This window comes from Tupaia chinensis, unplaced genomic scaffold, assembly GCF_000334495.1.
Source record: "Tupaia chinensis unplaced genomic scaffold, TupChi_1.0 Scaffold000069_1, whole genome shotgun sequence".
Taxonomy (NCBI): domain Eukaryota; kingdom Metazoa; phylum Chordata; class Mammalia; order Scandentia; family Tupaiidae; genus Tupaia; species Tupaia belangeri.
Window position 1 is genome coordinate 96258 of NW_006159529.1, and position 19443 is coordinate 115700.

The 19443-nt window shown below is 44.3% G+C and overlaps 1 long non-coding RNA gene across 1 annotated transcript in view; it reads right to left on the reverse strand.

Moving 5' to 3' along the window:
• LOC102485384 (uncharacterized) overlaps window positions 1–17749 on the reverse strand; it is a 40800-nt gene extending 23051 nt beyond the window's left edge. The window contains exons 1-3 of the long non-coding RNA XR_333594.2: window positions 17701–17749; window positions 10009–10127; window positions 7939–8029 (exon numbers count right to left, since the gene is read on the reverse strand). This is a non-coding gene — a long non-coding RNA (uncharacterized LOC102485384). The remainder of the gene's footprint in view (window positions 1–7938; window positions 8030–10008; window positions 10128–17700) is intronic.
• Between the last annotated feature and the right edge of the window lie 1694 nt (window positions 17750–19443).

Genomic DNA, 19443 nt, shown 5'->3' on the forward strand with positions numbered 1-19443 from the left:
GACAGGATGTCCACTTTCTCCATTCTTATTGAGCTTAGTACTGGAAGCCCTAACCAATGCACTCAGACAAGAAAATGAAATAAAAAGTCATACTAATTGGAAAATGAGAAGTTAAGTCATTCCTATTTGCAGATGACATCATTGTATACGTAGAAAAATACAAAGACTCCACCAAAAACTCTTAGATGTGATAAATTCTGTAAAGTTGCAGGATACAAAATTATCATAGAAAAATCAGTAGCGTTCTTATACACTAACAATGAATGAGACAGAAATTAAGAAAGCAATCACAGGAACGGGCAGGTAGCGTGGTGCTTAAGGGCACAGGACTCCCACATGACTGACTGTGGTTTGAGTCCTGGACCAGGAGGCTTTCTTTCTCTCTTTCTCTCTCATTCTCACTCTCACACTGTCCCTCTCTGGTCAAATTAAAATAAATGAATAAACAAAATAAAAATAAATAAAAGAAAGCAATCACATTTAATAGTCACACACACACACAAATATTTAGGAATAAATCTGACTAAGTGACAGATCCCTATTATAAAAATAATTTAAAAATTTTGAAGAAAAATTTTGAAAATGATACTCAATACATGGAAAGACATTCCTTGTTCATGGATTGGAAAAAGCAATACAATTAAAATGTTAGTATTACCTAAGGTGATATACAGATTGAAAGCAATTCCTGCTAAAATATCAGCAACATTCTTCACAGACATAGAAAAATAATAATAAAATTTGTCTGGAATCACAAAAGACCCTGTATCACCAAAGTAATACTGTACAAAAAGAATAAAGTTGGAGGCACCTCATTATCATACTTCCAATCTATGACAGAGCCATAATAACCAAATAGCAGGATCGTGGCCCACATACACAAAGACACATAGACCAATGGAATAGAATAGAGAGTCCAGAAATAAACCCAACAACATTAAGCAAACAGATTTTTGACAAAAGTCACAAGACAATCCAGGGGAAAAAAAGACAGCCTTTAAAGTAAACGATGCTAGGAAAATGGGATATCCATTTTAGAAGAATTAAACCAAATCCCCATCTCTCGCCATTTACAAAAATTAACTCAAAATGAATTAAAGACTTAAACATAAAACCCAGAACTATAAACTACTTGAGGAAAATGCAAGAGAAACACTTCAAGATATTGGAGTAGTCAAATATTTCTTTCTTTCTCCCTCTTCTTTAAAAATCTACCATAGGAAGCATGTGTTTACTGGACAAAGAGAGAGAGGAAGGGAGAGAGAAAGTGAGAAAGTAAACCCCTCCTACAGGGGATGGACGTGCCACAGTCTCTTCTCCATTCTCCTCTCAGGATTTTGGGCACTCACACACATGCACCTGTTATGATTGTCAAACCACCAGTCTGGGTTTTGAACCCTGCAGTGGGCCATGTGGGATTCATCTGCCTTAACTTCCATACTACCTTGTGGCCCTTCAATATGTACTTTTATCAAATCTAGTAGATTATCAAATGTTCACATAGTATAATGTTCAATGTTGAAGAAGATGAATATGTCTATATTTGTGATTTCATAATCACATACTGCATGCATGCTATACCCCACAAAAATAATATTTTTTAAAAGAGAAGAAAATTTACAGAAATTAAAAAGCCAATGGCCTCCTACTCTTCAGAATTCTGCATCCTCTATAACTTCTGGTTCCATTCTCCCAAGACTGTTTTCTCTTCAAAGCTAGACCACTGTCAGCTCTGGGCTCATGTATACAGTTACCACGGAAGAGAAAAAAGCTCATTCTTCTAGCTCATTTCCCAGAGAAGCACTCTGATTGGCTCAACTTAGGTCGGGTGTCCACCACAAGGCCAATCAACTGCATGGGCGTGGCACAGGTGTAGGGTGACATAGCCAGACTCAAGTCTACTCCTATATATGTGAGCCTCCTAAAGAAAAGGAGCTGTTGTGATCTAAGTGTGCATCTCATACAGCTGGGTGCCTGATCACTTGAATCTATTTATTTGTTATTTATTTATTGAAAGTGAGAGATAGGGACTCCTAATAGGGTTTTGCCATGCCATGATACTTCCCACATTTTGCCAGCCAGCTGGATGACAGCAGGTCTGTGAGAACGCACCTGGTGTGTTGATGTTAACCCAGGATAGGAACCCTGTGTCTTCCCATATGGCTCTAGTACCAGGCAGGGCACCTTACTGCCTCTTTACAGTGTCTGGGCTGGTGCCTGAGAATTTTGATTGTCATTTGCCCCTTCAATTACTAAGAAGTTTGGGGCCAGTAGGTGGCATGATGGTTAAGGCACTGGACCCCACATGGTCAGCTCCACAATTCCAGTTTCAGACTTGGTAGCCTGTAAAACAAACCAAGTGCATGTGAGTGTGTGCCCGAAATCCCAAGAGGAAAATGGAGAAGGGATTGCCATGTGGCCATCCCCCGTGAGGAGTGATTTTGCACTTTCCCTCTCTCTCTGTTTCTTTCTGTCTTTCTCTGGCAAGAGCACATGCCCTTTAAATCTATTTTTTTTTTTAAAAATCTATCCTTTTAAATCTATTTTAAAAAGAGAAGTTACTGTTTTTATAAATTAAAAGAAAACAAAGCCCTTCAACCTCTTATCATTCTTAAGTGATGAGAGAAATGGATCGATTGACCTCTCAAGTCTCTGCCTACTCCTACCCATCTCTGACCCCTTGATGGCAATTTCTCCACAGTCCCAACATCCTTCCTAAGTCTGAGCTGCCCTCTGCTCTCTCATATAGGCAGAAAGACAAGTGCCCCAAGAGGCTAATGGACCTGGAGAACAGCCTTGGCTGGAGAGGGAGAAATGCAGTTGCACTGTGCCTAGCCGGAGGAAGCTACTGCTCTACAAATGCATGCTCCGGCAGAGCCCAGGTCTTCCAGCTCCCATTCCACCAGTCCTGCCCTCACTGCCCACTCCCTGAGCCCAAAGCTTCTGTATCCTCAATGCCCTAGAAGGGGACGTGTGGATGTGCCATGCCTCTCTCTTGACAGAGGTATGAGTAACCCCTCTCTAAGGGAAACTCATAGTCTCCTTCAAACACATACATTTTCATCAATGTGGGAGCCAAACCTGTGAACGGCTCTAGCACCACCGCAGTGCCCTGCCCTTTGCCCTGTGGGACAGTGCAAAATAAGGATGCAGTTCACATTCCCATCAACAGGTGTCAGCACTTGCGGCAATTACTGCCGGGTTTAAAATGAAGATAAACAAATTAAACTATTTATTTTCTTTCTTTCTTTCTTTTTTTATTTAGAGAGATTTTCTGCTATAGGGCATGTGCACTCACCTGGAGAGACAAGAGAGAAATCACCTCACAGAGGGAATGGCTATGCCTCAATGCCTCAATCCCTTCTCCTCCATTCTCCTCTTGGGATTTTGGGCATGCACATGCATGCAAACACACACACACACACACACACACACACACACACACACACACACACACACACACACACACACACACACACACACACACACACACACACACACACACCGTGTGAGTTTTAAGTCACTTATTTCGGAACTCAAACCAGTCAATTATGTGGGAGTCCAGTAACGTAACCATTACGCCATCTGCTGGTCCCCAAACCGAGTGTTTGTAATAATGGTCTTGAGGCTCCAGGAAACCTGGAATAACCAGAGAAAACTGAAACAGAGTCTAGCTCTTCTGTAACAGGTTTTCTGGCTGAGAAGTAGAGCCACTGCTTCCTGCCTCTAGGGTTTGCCTGTATTTCCCCAAGTGGTACCTGAAACACTTTTATTTGTCCTTTATTTTTTTCTTCTTTTATTTTTCTATAGGGTGTGTGTACTCACTGGAGAGAGTCGGAGAGGAAGAGGGGGAGAGAATGAAAATGAGAACCTCCCCCCAATAGGTATGACCACGCCACAATCCCTTCTCCTCCATCCTCCTCAAGGGATTTGGGGCACACATGCATCTGTGCCTGGCATGTTTGGTGTTTTTCAGGCTACTGGTCCAGGGTTCAAACTGCGCAGTCAGCCATTCTGGATCCAGCCACCCTAACTGCCATGCTGATGCAGGGACTGAGGCAGGGGGGTGGGGGGTGGGTGGGGAGAGTGCAGTGGCGACCAGGCCCAGCACCTACAGCAGGACACAGGTGCTTGACCGCAGCTCACAAAGAATTAAGAGACAGGGATGTAAGTAGGTAAGCGGGGTGTGATAAAAAAGGGAAGGAAGAGCAACGCTCCCAAGCAAAGAGTCGGTCCTGAATGCATTGCAGAAGAGGAACTGAGGCTCAGGGTTTTATGTGCGTCAGAGGGGCTTTGTTCCGGCTTGTTCTCTGGAGGGGCTTGGGTTGTGCACGCGTTCTCCTTGTGGTGGGGTCACATGCTAGATGGGTTCAGTTATTTTTCCTAATCTTGGCGTGGGTATGAAGGTTTCTTTGTCTAAAAGCTTTGGGCCATAATGACCAGTACCTTCTTCCTGAAATGTGGTGGGTCCAGGAAAAAAGCCTTTGTTGTAGGTTAATCATTAAGTCACTGCTAAAAGCTATGTCTTGTATTGCTGTTGAGCTGTTGTGGCTCCACCTTAAAACTTAAAGGGGAGCTTTTCAATGAGCAAAAACCTTAAGGTTTTTTTTTTTTTTTTTAGAAAGAGATTTTTTGTTATAAAGTGTGTGTGCTTTCCAGAGAGACAGAAAGTGAGAAATCACCCTCCAGGGCGGGGAATGGTCACACTGCAATGCCCTCTACTCCATTCTCCTCTTGGGATCTTGGGCACACACACACATGTGCCCCATGTGAGTTTTAAGTTGTAGGTCCAAGACTCAAACCGTGATTGGGGAGTACAGTGACGTAACCACTATGCCATTGCTGGTCCCAAACCTTAAGCTTTATAAAGTTTTTAAAAGGAAGTATTGGCTAATAGTCATAAAGATATTATTTGTGTTTGTGGTATGAGAGTAATTTTGGTCCCTGCTGCCAGTAATTTTCTCTGGTACCATTCTGCGTGTGTGTGGGCTGTGTCTTCCTCGTATTATCTCAGAGTTTGCATTAGGTCCCGGTGGTTTTCCAACAGATTCCCAAGATAAGAAACTGGACTTTGACTCCCATTGTTCTTTTGTGTGTCCTGTGGGGAGGTCTGTAATGGTTTGATCTGGAAGTGCAGAGGTTAGAGAAAAAGGGCATATATGTTTCCAAAGAGTGGGCCTCAGCTGGCTGGCTTTAAGTAACCCCCTTTTTATCAGCATTACATTATGGCTTCCCTAATGTCCAACTGCCTAGCCAGTCTGCCTCCATGCCGTCTGGCTGGCCCAGGTCTTTCTTTGATATATGGAACTGAGCTGGGTTTAAAAGTATGTAGGAGCAGGTAGGTAACATTTACCTGCTGTTTACAGTGCGGACAGAGCAAGACGTAGGTATTACACCAGGAAAGGCCTCCCCAGAACAAGGGAGGAGGTGATACCAGTGCTAGAACCTCAGCCAAGTGGGTGGTGGGGAGGGGAAGTGGGTAGGAGGAGAGCAAAAGAGAAGGTGAGGTCAAGGGTAAGTTTGTGAAATCCCTGAATGTCATCTGACCCGTTTAGACAGACTCTATCCCTAAGAACTGAGTGACCGCAGTTCGCTTCCCTGGAAGGTCCCCGTGACCGGAAACGGGGGCGGGAGGGTTTCTACACTGCACAGTCCCCAGAACAGAACCGGCTGGGGTCTCTCTGCCTGCCCCCGGAGCACCTGCCTCTCCCAGCAGAATCCAGGCTGTTCAGCCACCAGCTGCCTTTCCACAGTCAGCTGCCCCGCGGGGGCGAGAGATAATGAGAACCAGGAAGGGCACGGTGGGGAAGATCCGGAGATATCAGCGCAGCGGGGGAGATGGCAGATAGCAGCTTGGAGACTGGCCGTGATCCAGCAGCCCCAAGCTAGAGCTGCTGGTATCAGGCCAAGATCGGGAAAGAGGGATCTCTTTTGGCTCAGAAGACACTTGCCTCTCCAGTGAGGCCTATGGGGCCAGGGCAGGGTCATAGAAGGGTTATCACACCTATGCCGGGGAAGCCCTCCTCCATCGGCAGTGCAAGTACCAGTAGGGAAGGGAGGCACACCCTGGAGAGGCCTTGGAGAACCAGTCAGCTGCTTCCTCTGCTCCTGGGAAGACGTGGGGGCCCCAGGAGAACTAGGCCCCAAGTCCCTAGGAGTTGGTGTAGTGGCTGGGCCCACACACACCCTCTCTGTCCACCCCCTCCCTCTAGTAAAGGCGACTCTCCTGATTCATTCCTGGTTGCCTGTCGTTGTTCCTGACTTGTCATCAATCTTAAGGTGTGCCGGAAAGCTTTATATTCACTCGGAATCCCTTGTCTGGGCCTGCTGAGCTGGCAATCCTATTAGCGGGTTTTATTTTTCATTGTGTTTGTGAAATGAAATGAAATGAAATGAAATGAAAGGAAAAGGCCCTGTTTCCGGAGTTCTACCTGCCCCGTTTCTCCAGATACCATCAGGCACAGGGGAGATTGGGAGGCCTTTCTGGATAATCAAGGGTGTCTCTCTGCCCTTGGTGCTAAGTGGGTCAGGGAGGTGGCTACTGGCTCCTCAAGCCAGGGGCAGGTTGATCAAAGTCCTTTCTGCTTTTAATGCAAATAGATCCTGATGAGGGTGGATAGAGTGAAGAAGACCGGCACCTCAAACCATGGCCAAGACTCTGCGAGGCAGGGAGGAAGGTCTAGTCCTTGTTCCACCCCAGCTACCTGGTGACCTTGAGCACATCCTTCAAGCTCTCTTTCTGTATGGCTCACTTCCCTCACGTGCAAAGTGGGAGAACAATTCCTGCCTCAGGAGGTGGCTATGAGAATGAAATGAAATCTCTTATGAATAATTCCTTGGCACAATGACTGGCGAGAGGCCACATTCAACAAATCTGCAGAGTCTACCAGTTCATGGGATGTGAGTATTACGGGAAAACTGCATGAATTTCAAAATGTGCTTGCAATTCCATTTTCCATGAACTTTTTGGATCCCCCTTATAGTTAGGTCTTTTTTTTTTTTTTTTTTTTTTTTTTTTTTTGGGGTTTTTTTTTTTTTTTTTAAATTTTTGTTCATGGGATGTGAGTATTACGGGAAAACTGCATGAATTTCAAAACGTGCTTGCAATTCCATTTTCCATGAACTTTTTGGATCCCCCTTATAGTTAGGTCTTTTTTTTTTTTTTTTTTTTTTTTTTTTAAGGCGTTACATTCTATACTGCTAAATATTTGAGCTTGGCTTCCAGTGGTGGAGGAAGAGGAACTGATCTTAGATCTTATTCTGGGCCTTCTGAGGAATAGCAAAAGTGTAGGAAAGATCTCAAGGGCTTTAAGCACACAGGAGACTAACGAGCTGAGAGGGCAGTAAGCTTCCTGAAACCACTCCACGGCCATGATTTATTGCTGAGAGACAGAAGCCAGAGGGACCCCCACACTACTCTATGGGGAGACTTCCAGAGCCCATTTCTGGTCACAGACCTCAGCCTTGCACTCACCGCGTGGCATGTGAACAGTTGTGTTAGAATTGACACTAAGGTCGTTTTTATGGTTTGTTTTTTGTTTTGTCATAGGTGCCTGTGCTCGCCAGCAAAATAGAGATGGAGAGAGAAAGTGAGAAATCACCTCCCAGGGAGATGGTCACGCCACAAACCCTTCTCCTCCATTCTCCTCCAGGGATTTTGGGCATGCACGCACACATGCCCGGCATGATTTTCAAATTGCCAGGTCTGAGACTTGAACCATGGTCAGCCATGTGAGGGTCTAGGACCTTAACCACGATGCCACTTGCTGGCCCGTAATAATAGCAGTCTCTGCATCACCATCTCAAGGGTGGGCATTGTGCAAAATGAAGTGCTCCATGATTCATGCCAGGGAGAGAGGGAAGAGCAGGTTGACCAGTGACAGATGAGATGTTTAAAGCAATTTTCCAAGAACAAAAGTGAATACATAAATAAAATACCTCCTGCAAACCCACATTTGTATGGAAAAGTTGATATCATCCTCCGGTGGGGTATTATACAGTTGGTAAAAGTACTTAGGCCAACAGGGATCTGTGAAAAAAGCAGAGTACAAAGTTGTGTACTGTCTAATATGAGCTGTGTTGAAATGCATCTAACATTTTAAAAAATGGAAATACACCTTCTTGTCTATAGGCAATGTATGACAAAGGCTCTTCTTGTCTTCTTTTCACTTTTCTTTACTAAGTTTTCAATGAACATGTAGCTTTAAAAATAATAAGAAAAGGGAGGATAAAGAGGAAGAGGAGAAAAAAAAAATAAAAACTTCTTCTAGGCCCCTCAAGCCTCCATGGATTTCTTGTCCCCATTTAAAAATCACGCTTTGCTTCTCTGAATACCAATATGTAATTGGGGGAAAGAAACGGGAAACGCAGGTGGTGACAAGTCCACAGGCATCGACAGGAATCTATCATTGCAGGACCCATGGCCACACCCCCAGGCCTTCAGTTTGCTGACCGTCTGGGGAGTTACGAATTCTCTTGTTGAATTTCTTGGCATCTCAATTGCTAGAGAAAGAAGAGACAGAGGAGGCCAGTGGTTTTCCAAAGGCGATGTTACACAGACATTTAGTCCATAAAACATGCAGCTAAGGGGTCAACAGGTGGCATAGTGGTTAAGGTGTTGCACTCCCACATGGCTATCACAGTTCGGGTCCCAGACCTGACGGCTTGAAACATGCTGGGCACGTGTGAATGTCCAAAATTCTAAGAGGAGAACGGAGGAGAAGGGATTGCAGTGGGGTCACCTCCCTCCCCCATGTGTGTGTGTGTGTGTGTGTGTGTATTTCTCATTTTCTCTCCATCTCTCCAGTGATTGCATGCGCCCTGTAGCAAAAATCTCTCAAAAACAAAAACAAAAATAAATTCAGCTTATCGAACCTAAAGGAAGGAGAGAAAGAGGGAGGAATGGGTACCAGAGCTCCAACCATCTCCCTCGAGTCTTTCCTTCCCCAGCCCCTCAGTTCATGAGATCTTTCTTCTTTTTTTCTTTTCTTTTTTTAAAGATTTTCACCATAGGGCAGGTGTACTCACCAGAAAGAGAGAAATTAAGAAATCACTCCTCTTTCTTCTTTTTTTCTTTTCTTTTTTTAAAGATTTTCACCATAGGGCAGGTGTACTCACCAGAAAGAGAGAAATGAAGAAATCACTCCCTGGGGAATATGGCCCTGCTGTAGTCCCTTCTCCATTCTTCTCTCAGGATATTGAGCATACTCTCACAGTGCCTGGCGTGATTTTCAAACCACTGTGTTCAGGTCTTGAACCACAGTTGGCTATGTGGGAGTCCAGCACCTTAACTACCCTGCCATCTGATGCCTCCCCACTCTTTTGTTAAGATAAATAATTTTTTTTGTCACAAATAGAACTTTTTATTTGTCACTATTAAAAGCCTGAACTTTAAACAGATTCTTGGAGGTTCATATCATATCCATCAGCTCGTTCAACTTTGGTATCCATCTCATCCCCTGTAGCTTTTCCAGAGCTACTGCCTTCACCATGAAGCTCCATGAGTTTTCCCAATTCAAACTTGGGCTTCTTCAGCATTTTGACTTTCTGACGAAGACACCGTGGAGAGGGTAGATGGGCTGGCAGGCCTTTTCTGTGTCTTTTCCGATGCTGTCTGGAATCAGTTATTGACCACTTGTTTCAAGTCATTCGTCTGCACCTCCCGGGTCATGATTTCCATCATCTTCCGGATTTGGCAGACCTGCTGGTGCTGGGCATAAGAGGTCTTCGGTGTGATTGCTGCGTTTGTTAGTAAACCCAACGCAGAGGAGACGAAGCAAATAACCATCCTTAGTCTTGACACCGACATGAGCTTCAACGTGGTCTGCCATTTTTTGACCATGGAACACATTTTGTCACGGGTGAGATCCATGCCCTGGGAGTTAGTCAGGCAGTTTTTGCCCTTCCTCTCTCTCATTTAAATGTGGGTTTGTATACTATTAGAACTCTTTGGCAAATATGCTCTGAAATATTAAAGACATGTATCTGGTCTGCACTTGGATGACTTACCTCGTCTCAGCACCTCTCTGAAATCTAGGTTGCCATGAATGGGAAGCTCTCAACAGCCTTCAAACACGTCGGTGGGTTGTCCACTGTCTGGTCACTGGGGTGCTGTTCCCTCTCTCCTGCTTCAGAGAGAAGCAGCCAAAGTCAGCAGGCAGCATCCATTAAAAGTGCTGGTGTAGGGGCCGGCAGGTGCTGCGGTGGTTAGGGGCATGGGACTCCCACATGGCCGAAAGCAGTTCGAGTCCCAGACCTGGCGGCTTGCTTTCTCACCTTCTCTCTTTCACTCTGTCCTTCTCCAGTCAAATTTAAAAATAAAGTTAAATAAAATAAATTTCTTTTCAAAATAATAGAATTCTTAAAAAAAAAAAAAGTACTGGTGTCAGTGGTTGCGTGAGGGCAGGAGTGTCATGGTGAGTGAGTTTCTGGATTGTCAGGTGCTGGGAGGAAACACATGAAGGGTGAGAAAAGACTAGTAGAGATGTCAGCTCTTCCGGTCCCCAGAGGCAGCCAAAACCTCTGCCAGGACATTGAGATTAAGCCATGTAAAAAGTACATGTTCTGGAGGAAGACCACCTGCCTCCCCGGTCACTTCCAGGGTGACCTCGGGCAAATCTTCCTGCCTCTGTGAGTCTGTGTGCTCATCTGCAAACATGAGATAAACATGGCAGTTTGTTACAAAGACTTTATCATCCCAATGGCACCGTGATTATGTAAGAAAATGATTATGTAAGAAAATACCCATACATTTTAGAAATACTATGGAGGATATAGAGATGAAATAGTGTGAGATCAGGGGTTTGCTTTAAAATAATTCAGCAAAAATAAAATAGGGGATAATCCTATTTATGTCAAGTTCAGGAACAGACAAAAGTATTCTATGGTGATAAAACTAAGAACATTGATTGCCTTCAGAACAGGACAAGAGGGAACTTTCTGTAGTACTGAAAATGTTCTACCACTTTGAGTGATGATAACATAGACATAAATATTGGTCAAAATTCACTGACTTTCTAATGGTCCAAAAAAATAATGATAGTATGTGTGTGTAGGTATAAAGTGTGATTAAAAATGTTAAACGAGGGAACCAGCAGTTAGCGTAATGGCTATGTCGCTGGACTCCCACCCAGTCGACTGCGGTTCGCATCCCGGACGCCGGGCGCGTGTGCGTGCATGCCCAAGATCCCGAGAGGAGAATGGAGGAGAAAAGATTGCGGCGTGACCATCCCCCCTGGGGGGTGATTTCTCGCTTTCTGTCTCTATGTCTCTCTCTGTCTGTCTGGTGAGCGCACGCATCCTATAGCAAAAACCTCTCCAAAAAAAAAAAATGTTAAACGAAATGTCACTATTTTGGATGGAGCCCCTGCATAAGGTCCCAATAAACCACACCAAGCAAAAAATGGAGTTACTCATGCTAAATTCCACATAACCAAACTGAAATGTTCAGGAAATAGATAAATCCCCAAACAGACCAGTTTTCCCCCAAATCAGGAGATTCCAGCCGATCTGAGTCAGTGTAATAAGGAAGTTATCTCTGCCTTAGCCCCTTCAAAAAAAGTAACATAAAGTCAACCATCAGCTTTTATAAAAAATCGTTTTATTTGCATGTTTATACTTTTAAAAAACCACCATTCTGCCATTGCCAGATGAGGGTTCTCATTTTATATTGTAGAGTAAAATCATTAAATAAATGCCAGATAGATCCATAAATCCATATTTAATTTTGTAATTTTGTCTGTTGACAAAATAATGATAAAACAAATGTAAAGTGTTCACATTCAGGAGTATATGAGAATTCTTTATATTATTTTTGCAACTTTCTGTAAGTATGAAATTATTTCCAAGTAATAATTTTTGAGAGTTTTGTTTTGTTTTGTTTTGTTTTGCTATAGGGCATGTGAACTCGCCAGAAAGACAGAGAGAGGCAGAAAGCGGAAAATTATCCCCCAGGGGAGATGGCCATGCTTCAATCCCTTCTCCTCCATTCTCCTCTCAGGATCTTGGGCACACATGCACACTTGCTCGGCATGAGTTTAAGCCACCGGGTCCAGGACTCAAACCGCAGTCAACTAAATGGGAGTCCAGTGACATAACCATTACACCAACTGCTGGTCCCTCAAAATATTAAATATTTAAAATCACATCAAAATATATACTTAAGTTCAGAGGACTGTTGATACAAATTGAATCTGAGTGATAGATGTATGAAGGTTCATTATTATTACTGCTATTCTCTATACTTTTGTGTATGTTTGACTATTTTTATAATGCAAAAGTAATTTTTTTTTTTTAAATTAAAGCAGTCGAAAAATCTGCGCAGCCCCTGGCCCAGTGCCCAGCCCAGTCCCTCTGCGAATGGCCCCACTGGAGCCATCTGCATCTCCTCTCTGCAATGGTCAGGGGATCAGGCTGCTAACACTGGTGTTGCCTGTGACCCTGCTGGACAGAAATTGTGCCCCAAGCTGTTTTTCTCTGACCTTGAGCTAAATAAAATGGGGTGAAAAAGAAGACAGCCTTTGTGTCCTTGGTAAATCCCTTTGCATGGGTGTCTTCTGCCCGCAGAAGCTGTGCTCACAGCAGCCGCAGGCATCAAGGCCAGATAGAAGTCACAGAGGGTAAAGACAAAAACATTTAAATACCGTGTAAGCAAGGTAGGAATCACTCTGGATCTAATTTCACTCTTGCAAAGTAAACATTTGCCTTGGCTAAAAGGCGAGAAAAAAGTGCGGGCTCGTGACCTTTTAAATGAATCAAACACGTCTCTTCTGAAGGGCTTGATTTTCATGAGGAGGGCGGCAGCCGCTTGCACCCAAGGACTGAGCAGGACACTAGTTCAGGAGATTAAGACCCAGGTTCTCTTCCCACCCACATTGCATGATCCACATGACCTTGGCCGACTCACCTTTTCTCTGTGGGCCTCTTCAGCCCACTGACAAATGAGGGTTCAGACCAAAGGAAGTATTGCATTTGTTCCAGTTTTGTGATTTCTAAAACAAACAGTGGACACTAGATAGGGAAGGACTCCAGGGTGAGGAGTGAGCAGCAACTCTGCCCAGAAAGTTGACCAGGAGTCCAAAGCCTGGCGCGTTTCCAGAGGTAGGCAGGAAATCAATGAGGACTAGAGAAGGAGGAAGCTGTGGGAAAGACACTTGGTGTGACCAAATCTATACATTTTCAAGAGAAATTGAAAAATCCAGGTGTATTTTTGGTTTTTTTGTTTTGTTTTTTTAGATTTTTGCCATAAGACATGTGTGCTTGCCGGAGGGAGATGGAAAAAGGAAAAGTGAGAACTCATCTCCCAGAGGGAATGGCCACATCACAATTCTTTCTCCTCCATTCTCTTCTTGTGATCTCGGTTCTCCACACACACACACATGCACACATGCACACATGCACACATGCCTGGCTTGTGTTTCAAGCCGTGCAGTCAGCCGTGTGAGACCCAGTGCCCTAATCTCCACTCTACCTGCTGGCCTGAAAAAATCTAGATTTTTTACATCCAATCTCTTGGTTTGCAAATGGCAATAATTAATTCAGAAGTCTGTATAAATTCTATGTGAATTTTAACAAAAATGTCTGTAAATCCCAAGTTACCAAATTGTGTCTTTGGGGTAGCCTCATTCTTTTCCCAGCTGGGGAGAGATGGGGGTTTCTGATCCTTTCAACATTAGGGTTTCGTAACTCAGTGAGTCTCAGAGATCACGGCCTCAAAGCGGAAGACACATTTTAATGACAAAACACCTGAACCTCTTAAAGAAATGACCATAATCCATAATAAAATGTCAACTTTACATTGCCAGTGGTCTCACACACATACACACATGTGCTTATATATACGAACATACACACAACTGAAAGAAAAGACTTAAGGCAAAATGTATGCCTACTCTGATAGTTTCTATTCTATTTTATCCTACTTCATTTTAATGCTGGTGGCAATCGTTTAGACCTATTTCATGGGTCACGTTTTAAAAACATTGCTTTAAAGTTCATGTTTACTTAAATTTTATTTAATTCTCCCACACACTTTATGACAAAGGGATTATCATTATTCCCATTTTATAAAATAGAAAGAAGAATTTCAATCTTTGTGCTCTAGGTCCAGTTTTCTTTCTTTTATTGTTTTAATCAAGAAAGGAAAGAAAGAGAGGAATCAGGAGACTTCAAAGGGTAAGGTCAGGAAGAAAAAGTCCCAGAGGCAAAACAATCAAGGAAGCTCTTGCTTGGCCCACCCTCAGTGGCACAGGCAATAACATGCTGATGTGCTGTGCTGGAAGCCACGTGGCCAACCACAGGTTTGGATCCCAGATTGACTTGAAACACACTGGGTTCCAGTGCCCACGGTCATGGCTGGCTGGAGGGCTGAGGGAAGAGGAGCCTAGAATGATGGGACCTTACTAGGACTCTCTTTCTGTCATATAATTGATCCCACTCATGGAAGAAATAAAATAATTTTTTTTTCCCTTAAGGAAGACCTTCAGGAAGCTAGAAGAATCAAACAAGAGTGCTTAGCTTGCTTGGCCCACCCTCAGTGGCACAGGCAATAACATGCTGATGTGCTGTGCTGGAAGCCACGTGGCCAACCACAGGTTTGGATCCCAGATTGACTTGAAACACACTGGGTTCCAGTGCCCACGGTCGTGGCTGGCTGGAGGGCTGAGGGAAGAGGAGCCTAGAATGATGGGACCTTACTAGGACTCTCTTTCTGTCATATAATTGATCCCACTCATGGAAGAAATAAAATAATTTTTTTTTTTCCCTTAAGGAAGACCTTCAGGAAGCTAGAAGAATCAAACAAGAGTACTTAGGCTGTATACTGTAGCACAGGCAGTTTAAAGACTCCCCTTTGTGGTCAGCTCCATGGCACAGTGGTGATATACTGCTCAAGAGAAGTGGCATCCCACATGGCAGCCGCAGTTCAAATCCCCACCCCTGTTACCCTGCAACACACCCACCATGCGCCCAAATGTTCAAGATCTGATGGACTACAGGACTGGAGGAAGTGGGTTCTTTCTGTGAAGGGTACTCCTCTCTCTTTCTTTCTCTCTCTCCCCTACTCCTCCATCATGTATGCACACACATGCTCTAACATAAATAAAGAAAAACTCTTAATTTTTTTTTAAAAGACGCACTTTTGTATCTCTATAAAATCTTCATGACTCTCCATGACCAGGAGTTGGCTCATTCAAGGAAGAGCTGATTTGTCATCAAGTGGTCCCCAAAAGATTCAAAGGGAGCATAAGCCGTGCTGGAGCCTGGAAAGCTGCTAAGGCCTGGATCACATTCAAGAACTTGAAAGCCCAGCTCCCAGACTGTAGGATTGGGTGATAGTCACTTGCAGGGGAAAAGGGAATAGGTAGGATCCAAATTCAGATCCATTCAACTGCCAAGACTGGTCTAGAAAACCTCTTTGCTGAACTCTACTGCCTCCCTCTTCATTACTATTGAATTGACAAAAGTTCCATGTCTTCTCCACAGGCACTGATCAGAAAGGACAAAAAGAGACTGGAGCCCACCCTAGGATGTCCTTTGAGGACTGACATAGAAGAGATGGTTTGCTTTGTTTTGTTTTGTTTTGTTTTGTTTTAGATCATGTGCACTCACCAGAGACACAGAAAGAGACAGAAAGGAAGAAAAAAAAGAGAAATCACCCCCTGGGGGGAATAGCCACAGTCCCTTCTCCTCCATTCTCCTCTTGGGATTTTGAGCACACACGCACACATGCCTGTCATGAGTTTGAAACTGCCCAGTCTGGGACTAAAAACGTGGTCAGGTACATACCTGGGAGTCCAGCACCTTAAGCACCACGCTGCCTGCTGGCCTGAGATGGGGAGGTTTTTTTTGTTTTTTGTTTGTTTGTTTGTTTGTTTTTGAGAGGTTTTCGCTATAGGGCGCGTGTGCTCGCCAGACAGAGAGAGACAGAGAGCCAGAAAGTGAGAAATCACCCCCCAGGAGGGATGGCCACGCCACAATCCCTTCTCCTCCATTCTCCTCTCGGGATCTTGGGCACGCACGCACACGCGCCCGGTGTGAGTTTTAAGCCACCAGGTCCAGGACGCAAACCACAGTTGACTATGTGGGAGTCCAGCAACATAGCCATTATGCTAACTGCTGGTCCCGGGAGTTTTTTAATACTGACAAGCCTCGCTTCTAGTTGGACAGTCAGCTGAGTCTAATGGTACTGTTTCAGGCTATCTTGTTGCAGCCATCTGTGCTGGGAAACAGAGCCTAGCAACACCCTACACAGTCTAGCATAGCCCAGCATGGCCCTCCCTTGTAGCACATCTGGGCTGTGTTCCAGGACGGATGAGTCTATCCCTGTCTCTTGGTTTCTCTCCTTTGTGTCCTCTATCTCCACATTCCTAAAGAGAACCAATGGAAGGGGTGCCTGTTTACCAAGCCTGGTAGCAATGCTTTCAAACATCTGCTTTGGGGTGGCTTTCTGCTTTCTCCTAAGTCTATCTTCCAGTGTGCACAAAGGCAGTTGTCGGGTAATGTGTAAAGCCAAGGAGTCTTAGATTAGCATCTCAAAAGTCAATTAACAAGGCAATTTCTTCCCTTGATTTGTATTTGTATATTATTAATGAACTACAAGACCACTGAGCGTGGTAAATTAGCCTAGGTAACTGGGGAGCACAGTACAAACATTTGTTTTTGTTTTTGTTTTTAATGGCCCTAAATATTTATCTCATACAGAAAAAGCTATATACAAGCCCAGGGAGAGCTCCCTGTTCCTGTAGCTGAGGAAGCGCACAGAGCAGCTCTGATAAATATTGATGTTTGTTTATCGAAATGCCACAGGCCATTCTGGCTAGCTGCCACCCCCTCCTGCCCTGGTGTTGTCTTAACTGGCAAGATTCATTATGCAAGGAGGAGATACAGGAACCTTAACTGCCTTTGTTGAAGGACTTCCAACCTTTGTTTCCTGAATACAACCTTTGTTTCCTGCAGTGGGGGTGGCCATTGTCCTGACCTTAAAAGGTACCAGCCAAAGGACCTACAGTCTCTTTAATGAAGGGGAAGAAATACACACTCTTATACTCTTACAACACAAGACCAAGAGAACGAGAACCAACCGTAAGTGGAAGATCTCGGCCTCGCTAAAATAACTAGCTTAAGGAAGTGTGAATGCTACCCCAAAGTGCTGCTTTGTTGCAAAATCAATGCCATTAAGAAGTCAATTGTGCCTCATTTAAGTTCCAGAGCATTAACGTGGAGATACTAAGAACCAGCCATTTAGTAAGTCCTGACTGAGCACCTATTATGTGCTACAGACAAGGACAAGGCAGTGCACAAACACCCTTAATTTAACTCCACTCACCTACAGTTAAGCAACGTGGTTCAACTTCAAAATGTTTGGGGGCTGAAACAGAGTATAAATTAACAAAGTCTGTGTATTCATTCCCTTAATACATATTTATTGGATGCCAACCATGTGGCTGCCAAGTGCTAGACACTGAACAGAAACTGAAAGACAAAGCCCCTCAAGGAGCTTGATGCCTAGCGGAGAAGACAGGTAGGCGAAGCATACAAAGCAGAGCATGCTAGAGAGGTGCACCCCAGGCTCCTGGGACTCGCAGGAAGGAATGGCCCATGAAGGAATGGCCCAGAAAGCATTTTGGGAGAAGCCTGTGCCTTCTGTTCACGTCCTCTCCTTTTTCCCAATGTTGATTCCTGCTCCTGGGGAAATACACTTACTCTTGGTGGCCTTCTCAGGAGGTCCGGCAGACTCTGTGGAGCAAACTTCTTTCAGGCTATCTTGTTGCAGCCATCTGTGCTGGGAAACAGAGCCTAGCAACACCCTACACAGTCTAGCATAGCCCAGCATGGCCCTCCCTTGTAGCACATCTGGGCTGTGTTCCAGGACGGATGAGTCTATCCCTGTCTCTTGGTTTCTCTCCTTTGTGTCCTCTATCTCCACATTCCTAAAGAGAACCAATGGAAGGGGTGCCTGTTTACCAAGCCTGGTAGCAATGCTTTCAAACATCTGCTTTGGGGTGGCTTTCTGCTTTCTCCTAAGTCTATCTTCCAGTGTGCACAAAGGCAGTTGTCGGGTAATGTGTAAAGCCAAGGAGTCTTAGATTAGCATCTCAAAAGTCAATTAACAAGGCAATTTCTTCCCTTGATTTGTATTTGTATATTATTAATGAACTACAAGACCACCGAGCGTGGTAAATTAGCCTAGGTAACTGGGGAGCACAGTACAAACATTTGTTTTTGTTTTTGTTTTTAATGGCCCTAAATATTTATCTCATACAGAAAAAGCTATATACAAGCCCAGGGAGAGCTCCCTGTTCCTGTAGCTGAGGAAGCGCACAGAGCAGCTCTGATAAATATTGATGTTTGTTTATCGAAATGCCACAGGCCATTCTGGCTAGCTGCCACCCCCTCCTGCCCTGGTGTTGTCTTAACTGGCAAGATTCATTATGCAAGGAGGAGATACAGGAACCTTAACTGCCTTTGTTGAAGGACTTCCAACCTTTGTTTCCTGAATACAACCTTTGTTTCCTGCAGTGGGGGTGGCCATTGTCCTGACCTTAAAAGGTACCAGCCAAAGGACCTACAGTCTCTTTAATGAAGGGGAAGAAATACACACTCTTATACTCTTACAACACAAGACCAAGAGAACGAGAACCAACCGTAAGTGGAAGATCTCGGCCTCGCTAAAATAACTAGCTTAAGGAAGTGTGAATGCTACCCCAAAGTGCTGCTTTGTTGCAAAATCAATGCCATTAAGAAGTCAATTGTGCCTCATTTAAGTTCCAGAGCATTAACGTGGAGATACTAAGAACCAGCCATTTAGTAAGTCCTGACTGAGCACCTATTATGTGCTACAGACAAGGACAAGGCAGTGCACAAACACCCTTAATTTAACTCCACTCACCTACAGTTAAGCAACGTGGTTCAACTTCAAAATGTTTGGGGGCTGAAACAGAGTATAAATTAACAAAGTCTGTGTATTCATTCCCTTAATACATATTTATTGGATGCCAACCATGTGGCTGCCAAGTGCTAGACACTGAACAGAAACTGAAAGACAAAGCCCCTCAAGGAGCTTGATGCCTAGCGGAGAAGACAGGTAGGCGAAGCATACAAAGCAGAGCATGCTAGAGAGGTGCACCCCAGGCTCCTGGGACTCGCAGGAAGGAATGGCCCATGAAGGAATGGCCCAGAAAGCATTTAGGGAGAAGCCTGTGCCTTCTGTTCACGTCCTCTCCTTTTTCCCAATGTTGATTCCTGCTCCTGGGGAAATACACTTACTCTTGGTGGCCTTCTCAGGAGGTCCGGCAGACTCTGTCAGGAAAAATCTCAGGTGGGCATCTCCCCATGCCCAAAGAGTCCCATCTTCTCCCTTTAGAGACAAGATTAAAGAAAACAGTCAAATCTCTTTTTCAAAATTAATTTTCTTTCTGACAAACCTACTGTTTCTTGTTTATTTGG